This window comes from Rattus norvegicus, chromosome 1, assembly GCF_036323735.1.
Source record: "Rattus norvegicus strain BN/NHsdMcwi chromosome 1, GRCr8, whole genome shotgun sequence".
Classification (NCBI taxonomy): domain Eukaryota; kingdom Metazoa; phylum Chordata; class Mammalia; order Rodentia; family Muridae; genus Rattus; species Rattus norvegicus.
The window spans coordinates 100,639,081-100,650,361 of NC_086019.1; the positions used below are offsets into that span (position 1 = coordinate 100,639,081).

General features: G+C 43.2%; 1 long non-coding RNA gene across 1 annotated transcript; it reads right to left on the minus strand.

Annotated features, from left to right (window-relative positions):
• Positions 1 to 8,486: 8,486 nt before the first annotated feature.
• Positions 8,487 to 10,575, minus strand: LOC120097732 (uncharacterized). Its single transcript, XR_005495367.2, has 2 exons — positions 10,418 to 10,575; positions 8,487 to 8,634 (listed from the first exon to the last, which is right to left on the minus strand). It is a non-coding gene; the product is annotated as an uncharacterized LOC120097732 (long non-coding RNA).
• Positions 10,576 to 11,281: the final 706 nt, after the last annotated feature.

The window sequence follows — 11,281 nt, forward strand, 5'->3', positions numbered from 1 at the left end:
CTTTGAGTAGATGGCAGGCCTACCAGTTTGCATATCACTCTAAAATATTACATGCTGAAGTGGGAGTATAACAAAAACACAATCTCTTTCTGAGATTGTGGTTAGTATAAAAATGTCTAAAATAATTTGAATTTTACCCAGATGGAAATGTCAAAGGGATAAATGTCAATTTATGTAGTTCCTCATTTCTGGGCTCACTTTCTCTCATGGTAAAATCCTCAGTATCTGAACAATTTGAGGACAGATATTATTTTTGTAAAAAGAAGTTTGTTATGAGAAGCATGAATAAAGGTGTTCTGTGGCCTGGAGACAAAAAGGAGAAGAGCTAGCAGGCTGTGAGGGGAAGACAAAGGATCCTGTGTTTGTGATTCTCATGTGGATGGGAAACGGTTTCAGCTGCTCATTCTGGAGTCTTCTTTACCAAGTCACTTTATCAAGTGAGATCCTTGGTAAGGAGATGGGTCTATGCATACCCCAAAGCTGAATCACAGGACATGAATGCTGAAGATAGATTTGTACACTGGCCCTGAATTGGAGAAAGTTTGGAAGAGAGTCTTGGTGCTGTGAAGCACATGTTACTCACTCAAATCCCTGTAATCACAGATGTAGTAGCCATTAAGAATTGCCTTCCCTGTTTTATTCTACAGAAGAATAAGCCTCTGGTGAATTTCATTTAATCAGTCCTACAAGAGAGGCGAGCATCCCAAGAGTTTAGTTATATATGAAATTGGGTGAGAATTTGCCCTTGCTTGCTTTCACTTTTTTAAAAAAATTCCCTTTTCTCTATTAATTAATTTATTTGTTCAATTTACCTCCCAGTCACTGCCCCCTTCCTAGCCCCCACCATACAGACTTTCCCCCATCCCCTCTTCCCCTTCTCCTCTGAGAGGGTGGAGGTCCCCCTTGTCCCCCTACCCTGGCACATCAAGTCTCTGTACTGCTAAGTGCATCCTCTCCAACTGAGTTCAGACAAGGCAGCCCAGTTAGGGGGACAGGATCCACAGACAGGCAACAGCTTTAGGGACAGTCCCTCTCCAGTTGTTGCACGACCCGCATGAAGACAGAGCTACACATCCACTACGTATGTTTGGGGAGAGGCTACATTCAGCCCGTGTATGGTTTTGGATTGGTAGTACAGCCTCTGAAAGTCCTCAATGGCTCAGGGGGGCTCTGCTGGTCTTCCAAGACAGTTCTTATCTTCTCTAGGGCTCTCTATCCTTACCCAAACTCTTTTATAAGACTCCCCGGCTTTATCCGATGTTTGTCTGTGGGCCTCTGCATCTGTTTCAGTCAGCTCTGGGTGGAGCCTCTCAGAAGATGGTTATGCTGGGCTCCTGTCTGCAAGCATAACAGAGTATCATTAGTAAGTGTCAGGGATTGGTGCTTGCCCTTGGGGTGGTTTGCTTTTACTTTAATTTCAGGGAAGAAGGAAAAATGGGGCAGCTGTGTTCTACTGAGTGAGTGTGGTGGAGCATGGCATAATATAACAGTGGTCACAGGGACTGACACAGAGATCACATTTTAAAGAGAAAAAAACGCTTCCATAACAATTATGTAATTTATCTCCCTAGCCATCCTCACAGCAAGGCAGATACTAGTAATATTTTATTGCATGTGTGTGCTTTTTATTATAAAAAGTACTATATCTGCATGCAAGAAAAACAGGGGAAAACAAAATGACATTCCAGCATTTTCATGTAGTAGTTTAAAACATTTTCCTTCCTTCCTTCCTTCCTCCTTTCTTTCTTTCTTTCTTTCTTTCTTTCTTTCTTTCTTTCTTTCTTTCTTTCTTCCCCTCCACTATAACAAGATCTCACTACAGATCCCTGGTTGACCTTAAATTCACTCTGTAGATCAGGTTAGCCTCAAATCTACAGAGATCTGCCTGCCTCTGCTCCCTAAGAGCTGGCCTAAACCTAGTTTCATATTAGTTTCTTGTTGTATGCTTGTAACTCGTTTGAATTCTTTTTCTTCTCTTTATATTGTTATCATAAGCATTTAGCTTTCTTTGCTCTTATTTGGCTTTATAACTTACACACACACACACACACACACACACACAATGTTATGACCATGAACACCCTTCATTGCCCTCTTATCCCTCTCTCATTCCTGATCAACTCCTTCTTTGCTTTAAGTTTTAGTTCCCTTCCATACTTTTATGTAGTTTTGTTCGTATCTTGACAACTTCATATTTTGTTAATCTACATATATTTATATGAATTGCTAGGAGACAGGTTTATATTATTATTATCTTGTCATTTCTTTCCTTCCCATGGGTCTTTTTTTTTTTTTGACCCTACTGAATGTAAAATCAGTATGAAGATAGGCAGGAGATGATTTACTGGAGAATGGGTAACTGACTTAGTGGCTACAACACTGAAGAATATGACAGCTCTCACCAACAAACCCTTAACTGCCAATAGCTGCCCAGTGAGATGGGACCTGTTGAGCATCTCCCCATCCATGACAGGATGGATAGGATGTTGATGGGCCCAGTACTGTGCAGGTGAGCATAGCTTCTGGAGGTCCCTGATTGCAATCACATGATATCCAGAAGACAGTGCATCATGGCACTTGGTGCCATCCTTTAATTCTTCGATCTTTCTACTCCCATGCCTCTGGTGAATTTCAGTAAATATTCACTGACCCCCTGAGTCTCATTGCACTCAGCAGTCACATATTCCCAACATTTTGACTAGGTATGAGTCTGTGTTAACCACTTCTATTGCAAAAAGAAGCCTTTCTGTATAAGGCTGAGAACAAAACTAGTTACGGACAATGAACATGAATATTTAGAAGGAAGCTATGAATATTTAAAAGACAGCCTATCTGTCTGTCTAATGAAGCTACAGCAGTACTCTGGGGCTCTAGGGCTTACAGCCTCCCTAACCATATGATTTTAACCAGGTCTGAAGTATCAACATGTACTCCCTCCCATGGATTGGGCTTCAGATCCAGTATTATTGATTGAATTATGGAACTAAAATCAATGAAACGTTTTCTTCCTTTCCAGGAGCTCCTGAAACTGAAAAGAAACAATTCCCTGAGGGCTAGTTCTGATTTAAATAGTTTAAGACAACTCCACAGGTTCTGAAAGCCTTCCTGCCATCGATAGACAAGAACAATGAAACATGAAAAACGTCAACCAGATAACACCAGATACCAGATGTCGGACCCTCAGCTTGCTCTGTGGACACCCATTCTTATTCTGGAGTCACTGGTTTTTCTTTTTCCTACCACGATTCAACATGTGCAGAGGAATCTCTTACTAATCCTTTCGTCCTTCCGGTGGGTTCATGAAATCAGAGAGTTGAACATCTCAAGGCAAGCACTCTTAAGGAGAGCAGCATGTTGGGGAAGAGGCTGACTCATGAAAGATTTGCCTGGACCTTATCCCAACACGGTTGTTTTGAGTAGGATTAGGGATAAGGAACAGGATTCCTTCTGACATTGGCAGCTTGTAGGTGAAGCTGTGGAAACGTCAGACATGAGCTAGCCCTGCATAAGCAGTTGTGCAACGTGACTGGATCTATTGCAGACTTTGTCACGGGTCCCGCATGATGATCATCAGATATTGGGTACAGGTTGCTTCTCTATAATACAAAGCTCTGATTTGTCACTGGCCGCTTGGAAGATGAAATGAAACAATGAAATGTTTGCTTTTATAAGATTACTTTAAAAAGAAAGTGTAATTTTGTAATGAACTGCACTGGCAGACGTTTCTAGTCCATTTATTTAGATGCTCCTTTGTGTGTTTGTTTCTTTAAGACTTACTCTCAATTTGTAGCGCTGGCTGGTCTCTAATGTACAACCTTCCTGCCTCGGCCTCTCACGTGCTGGGTGAGATTCCAGGTATGCAGCACTCTGCCCGGCTGAAAGTCGGGCTCTTTAAATGACAGATGACATGAAACCCGTTCGGACTCTTCATAAAGGTACAAGAGAAGAGCAAAAAGGAATATGATTACTGTCCCTGGGAACTCTTCAGCCTCACTACTGCTGTGGCTATCTATGTGGCTTTTCCCATCGCTACACTTCCTCTCTCATGTGGTCACTCCTCCAAACTTCAGGTAGTGGGCAGCAGGACTTCGCTAGACAGATGTCTAGAGCCCAGGGGTTGACACTGAGTACCTCCTTTAGTCCTGTCCACCTTATCTTTAGAGGCAGGGTGTCTACTGAAGCTGGAGCTTATAGATTTGGTTAGAGTGGCTAGCCAGCAGGATCCAGGGATCCTCCTGTCTCCACCCAGCATTGGCCTGCACCATTGTGCCTAGCTTTTTTAAAAAATGTGTGTGCAAAAGTGCAACCAGATCCTCAAGCGTTTTACTGGCTCAGCTATTTCCCTCAGGCCCTTTTTGTCAATTTTGGGGTAAACTCCCACCATACAACCCACATGCTATGGCCCCTGCCTCCTAAACGCTTGAATTACTGGTGTTTTCCCACACAATCGCAAGAAGTATTGTCTTAAAGCCGATCTTCATGGAGCTGGAGAGACGGCTAAGAGCACTGGTTATACTTACTTCAGTTTGCAGAACCCTCAGGATGGTGACTCAAAGCCACGTGTAACACCTATTTCAGGGGGATCTGAGCCTCCTCTTCTTTCTGATCACTATAGGAGCTAGACACACATGCAGGTCCATATATGCAGGCAAATAAATACACATAAATTTTGTTTTTGTTTAAAGCTAGTGCTCAGTGTATAGCTCCATTTTCACGTGGTTCCCCCAACAACTAGAGTGGGGGGGTGTACCTAAGCCTGTTGCCTATGTGTGGAATACATTCCCCTAGCTGGCTGCCTTGTCTGGCCTCAGTGCCAGAGCATGCACCTAGCCTTGCAGGGACTTGATGTGTGTGTGTGTGTGTGTGTGTGTGTGTGTGTGTGTGTGTGTGTACCCAGAGGAAGCTTCCACCCTTTTAGAGAGAAGGGGAAGAAGGGATGGGGGGGATAGGGGGGTGGGGAAGGGACTGTGAGGGGCAACTGTAAGGGGGCAATGGGGTGGGTGGCTATATGGAAGAGTTTGAAGAAAGGAAAGGAAAGGGAGAAATGTTGTAATTATACTATAATCACCGAAATAAAAAATAGAAAAAAAAGTTACTGATTAGAAAAAAAAAAGTTGCTACTCAGAAGGGGCTTTGTAAGCCCCTCCCACCACATGCACTCTTTCACCTTGGGTTGGTGTACTAGCAAAATGGATTTGGTCAGGATGATCACAGCAGGCCAGCAGTGAGTAATGTGCTGTGGGGGATGGGACAGGCTGGCTATCAAGGCAACGCGCCGTGGGAGGATTCTGATGTTATTTGGGATGAAATTTATGCACAAGGAAAGTCTAGATTGTCAGAGTTACACTCATGCCATGGAGTATACACTTTGCAAAGAGAGATGTATGATCAGGGAAGGGAAGAGCTATAAAGACACATGGGACAGGTAGAAGAGAAAGGTTAATGGCGGAGAGCTCCAGACAGCAGTTGCTTCATACTTGTGGCAGATCGTTTGGATTTCTAATAACACTTATTACTACTGATACTTCATAATATTTAATGTTGTACTTTGCAATTAAATGTCAAGGGAAACAAATCCCTTCATTAACGCAAAGTGATATTAGCCATGTACAGAGGCAGACACCTGTAAACGCAGCACTTGGAGGATGGAGGAAGTATATGTAAAGTTCAAGGTCAGCCTAGGATGCACAGCAAGGTCCTGTCTCCAAAATACCGAGAGCTAGAGTTGCAGTTCAGGGATTTATTCCTTGGAGCCAGAAAAAATCCTCCACCCTGTTTAACACGGGCTGGGGGTTCTGGGTGGAACGCGCAGCTGTTGAGCGTCCTGCCTTGCACTTCCGGAGTCTCTGCTACAGCTGTTAAGAGCGGCTGCCCGTTAACCTGGGAACACCTTAAATTAAGACAAGACAAAACAATTATACCCTGGTCCCATCCACCTCTCTAGGACCTAGACTTGCTCCTGTGGCAGGAAAAACAAACCCCAAACAGACAAACCAAACCACCTTGTTTGTAGCCCATCCAATCATGGAAGCAGCTTGAGTTTTAAAACATTTTTCTCGGCAGAGTAATTGTTATGAGCATAGTAAAACAACCAGAGTCTTTTAGACATGGAAAACAGCTTAGTCAGGATCCCCCACTACACCCAAGGCTGCATCTAATAACCAGAACTCAGTGATGTTACTCACTCAGGATAACCAGACACCGTCCTAGACCCCCATGACCCTCACTGGATGCTATACAAGCAGACACCAAGAGCAATGCTCGGTCTCTGCACATCTGGAGACACAACACTTTGATCTGCCTTGTGGCTGAAGAGTCTACCCCAGGATCCTGACCCTTGAACCAAAGACTAATGTTAGAGAATGGACCTGATCTTTAGCTAAGATAAGTCATGTAGGTGAGCAGCTCTAGGGAGACAGGTTTAAAACTATAGTTAGGAATTTAGGGCATGAACCTTGTGTAATGATCCTTAGCATAATAAAATATAACTCTTGTTATACTAACTATATGCATCTATCTACTTGCCTGCAACAGTAATGTAAAATCAAAAGGGTGAAGATATTTCGTATTGACTAGTAAGCTTTCAAGAGAAACCAGCTATCATTGCTATGTCCTTTGGTGCAAATATTGTGGTGGTAATAAAGGAAAGAAGACAACACTTGGCATTGAGAAAAAGAGTAGATGCTGTGGCTGCCATCTTGAAGTTTTACACTTTATAGGATTCTGCTATCCAGAGAGTTACCATCCAATCAAACCTTGGAGGCCTGGAAATCACCTCCAGCTTCACCTTTAACTTCTGTGACAATTTTGCTTTCAGTTTTTAGAAATTGATGATTCTGAGTCTTGGGCTGATGACATTTCTGGAAGTCAACCTCAAGTGATTGGTTTAACCCTAGGTGTAGGCTTAAAATTTTCTCTACTCTAATTTTAATAATGGTTGTTAAATGCTCAAACCTTCCTTCTAGTCCACTACCCACCAGAGGTAGTACAAAAGAAAGGTTATTAGGATATAGGGAAAGGTTTAGAAAGGTTCTTTGGAGCAACTCCTGTCTGTGTTGTCTGGAAATCAGCAGTTCAGTTCACAGGTCAGCAGTGGCGGCTCAATCCATTCTCAAACACTTCACGGACATACCAGCAGTCCAGTTCAATAGTGTCAGCAGAAATAGCCTTGCCTCAGTTGAATCAGCATGAGTCAGCAGGAGCGATTAGGACCAGCAGGGATGCCAGGAGAAATTCTTTCCCTCTCTTAGCAAAGCAGAGATCAGTGAAGACAGTAGACCAAGAAGCAAGCAAGCCCTTGTCACTGTCCATTGAGTCCTATTTATGCTCTTTTCAAACATCATGTGTCCTCCATGTGTCTTGCCTCACCACGCCTCTTGCCTCAATACATGAGTCTGTCTTAGCGAAACTCCACACAAGTCTATATCAGCTGGCCTTACTCTTCCAATAGGCCCAAGTTCGCAGAAGCAGCAAGAAGCTGCAGGAATCTCACAAGAAGGTTTTTGGTGCCTCTCTCTATGGAGACATAACAAATGGAGCCTAAAATGTGCAATGTAAGGGAACCAATACATGCACACCGTTAGCAAAGAACCCTTCATGTGACCTTTCACACGCTTGCTTTAGCAAAACAGCCTTTCACTTATGTCTGCTTCAGCTAAGTGTTCCTTCACATGTCAGCTTTAGCAACTGACTTTCCAAAGGATCTAGAAGTTTCCACTTCACCAAGGCTTGATGGTTGTTTTATTTTTTTTTCTTTATTAACTTGAGTATTTTTTATTTACATTTCGATTGTTATTCCCTTTCCCGGTTTCCGGGCCAACATCCCCCTAACCTCTCCCCCTCCCCTTCTATATGGGTGTTCCCTTCCCATCCTCCCCCCACTACCACCCTCCCCCCAACAATCACATTCACTGGGGGTTCAGTCTTGGCAGGACCAAGGGCTTCCCCTTCCACTGGTGCTCTTACTAGGCTATTCATTGCTACCTATGAGGTTGGAGCCCAGGGTCAGTCCATTTATAGTCTTTGGGTAGTGGCTTGGTCCTGGAAGCTCTGGTTGGTTGGCATTGTTGTTCATATGGGGTCTCGAGCCCTTCAAGCTCTTCCAGTCCTTTCACTGATTCCTTGACGGTTGTTTTAAAATTAACACTTTTGGTGACGAAGTGCTCTTTCCATTAAAGAATTGTACATTAAAAAGAAATTAAATTCTGAAGGTTTAAAATTTAATGTATAAATTATGGTTAATAATCTTGAAGGGTTTTTAATGAAGATTGAGATTACTGTTTAAGTTATGCATATATTTGTATATTTGTAGCTACAGATAATGAATTTAGTATTTATGATTATAACTGTGAAGTTGTGTATTTGAGGCAATGAGTACTGCGGATCCAGTAGTCTAGCACCGTCTTAGGATAGAACTAGAATACTGGATTTACTCCCTCCCGTTAGCAATCGCTGATTGATGCCTAACACAAAAGAGAGATTCAGAGTTCTGTATGAAATGGTTTGTTGAGAGATCAGGCTCAGTATTAGGCACAGCTTGGCTATGTCCCAGGATTAAGGATAAATACAGCGAAAGGCAGCAAAAACAGATGTCGCCTCCGTTTCTTGTATCTTGGAGCATCTTGGCTCAATTGTCTAGAAAAAGAGCAAGAAATAGAGCCGTGAATGCAGAGACTGTAAATTAATCTGATCACTATGGAAATACATACGGTGGTTCCGGAAAAATGAAACTGAAATTGGACATAGTGTTCTAAGCCCAGAATCGCAGCACTTAAACGGTCAAAGCAAGAAGATCTCTGAGAGTTCAAGGCTAGCCTTGGTTTCAACATAGTTAAGTTAGAACCAGGCAGGGCTACATAGGACCACTCAGCAGAGAATTACCACACACAGAGCCAGAGAAATGAGCTAGTGTGTAAAGGCACAAGCCATCAAGGCTGATATTTATTTCCTAGGATTCACAGGGTAGAGGGAAAGAACAAATGTCAACAAAATGTCCTCTGACCTCCTCATATCCATATGGCATACATCTACCTGGCACACATGTATACACACACACACACACACACACACACACACACATACACACACACAGGTGTGTGATATATAGCTAAAAAAGTCCAGTTCAGCATCAGTAGAGATGTGTACCATATCTACATGGCCCACACTTACCACAGTGCTATTCACAGCAGCAAAGTTAGGCATCCAACTTAGCTGTCCATCACGGAGGGTTGATTACCTAACGTGCACTGTATATGTACCGTACCACAATGCTTTGCATAGCTATAAATAAGAATGAAATCAGGACATCTGCAGGGGAATGAGTTGATCGTCCTGTGTCTTAGCTACTTTTCTATTTCTGTGACAAAACCCCATGACCAAGGCAACTTTTAAAAGAAAACATTTAAGGCTCATATCCAGAAGTTAGAGTCCATGGCTGCCATGGTGGGGAGCATGGTAGCAGGCAGGCAGACATGGTGTTGGAACGGTAGCTGAAAGCTCACATCTCACAAGCAAGAGGCAGAGAGGGTGGTGGAGTGAAGAGAGAGAGAGAGAGAGAGAGAGAGAGAGAGACAGAGAGAGAGACAGAGAGAGAGACAGAGAGAGAGACAGAGAGAGAGACAGAGAGAGAGACAGAGAGAGAGACAGAGAGAGAGACAGAGAGAGAGACAGAGAGAGACAGAGACAGAGAGACAGGGAGGGGGAAGAGAGAGAGAGAGACAGGGAGGGAGAGAGAGACAGAGACAGAGAGACAGAGAGACAGAGAGACAGGGAGGGAGAAGAGAGAGAAAGAGAGAGAGAGAGAGACAGACAGAGAGAGAGACAGAGAGACAGGGAGCGGGAAGAGAGAGAGAGGGAGAGAGAGAGATTCATCCATCTGCCCACAGCAACACACCTCCTTTAACAAGGCCGCACCTCCTAATCCTTCCCTAACAGTTATGCTAACTGGGGATCAATCATGCCAACATGTGGACCTACAAGGGCAGTTCTCATTCAAACCAAAGAGTTATGTTAACTGGAGATCAATCATTCAAACATATGAGCCTACAAGGGCAGTTCTCATTCAAACCACTGCATCCTGTGAAGTATTAAGACAAGATTCCGAAAGACAAACATGTTTGATTTTCTTGTATACGTAGAACCTAGGACAGGAAGGAAAAGAACCCCAACGAACGAGAAATAGTGAGCGTGCAAAAAGGGAGTGGAAGAGAAAGGAACAGGATAAGAAAGATTAATAAAGGAAATAAATATGGTTAAAGATTCATTTATATGTAGAGATAGAAACCCTTTTGTACAATTGACAGATGCTAATGGAAAAAATGTCTAGAGATTTCGCAGGGAATATGGGCACCCTGGGACCTAGCACTGGATCGAGTCTGAGTTGTCCAGGAGGAGTGAGGTCACTGAGGGACTTCCTCACCTGCTCTCTGTAGTTCTCGGATAATAGCTGTTTCTAGAAGTTACTGCCCTGCTTTCCTCAGGTTTATGAAGAGAGAGCACTCAGGTAAACAGGGCCAGTTGGTGCTAGGTAGGAATACTTCAGAGTGGAAAGACTAATGGTGATGGCTGTGTCATCACCAGGACCCATTGTGGGAAGACTCATGGTGATGGCCGTGTCATCACCAGGACCTATTGTGACTCTCTCATATTCTTCTATTTTTTTCCTTCAGGTAGTCGTCAGGCACTGGCCTTCTGGAGATCAAGGGAAAAGAGGATACAATGAAGTCCTTTAGAAAATACCCTAAGCTAACATGTCCAAAGAACATCCTAATAATGTCAGTTATCCGAAGGCCACTGAGGATGCCTGTGGCAATCCTCATATTCTCGTTTGCTTGATTTTAGGGACTCAAAACATTTTCAGGTAAAAAGTGCTTGTAGAATCAGGTGTGCGTCAAGTAGGTGGGTATATTCACAGCCTTGAGACTTCTAAAAAGGCGGGTCAATGCCATTGCTAAGAAACAGAATCTGGTAGAGATGAGCCTACTATGCTGGCTAAGTTGTTTGATGGATTTGAATTTGGGAAAGACAAGTGAATATCCTGTAGAGTGATATTTTTAAAGATCAGATAAGCCTGGGTAGTATATTAATAGAGCTTCCAGCTCATAGTGGCTACTTAATCAGTTCTGGGTTCACAGGGGCCCATTTATCATTTGGTATATAGTGGGTGTTTGTGGGCATGTTTTTTCTCAATATTATCATCTGAACGAACATGTGCACCAGCTATGAGCTTCCATGGCCTTTTATGCCTTACATAGGCCTTGCCTCTACTCATCATTATGTATTA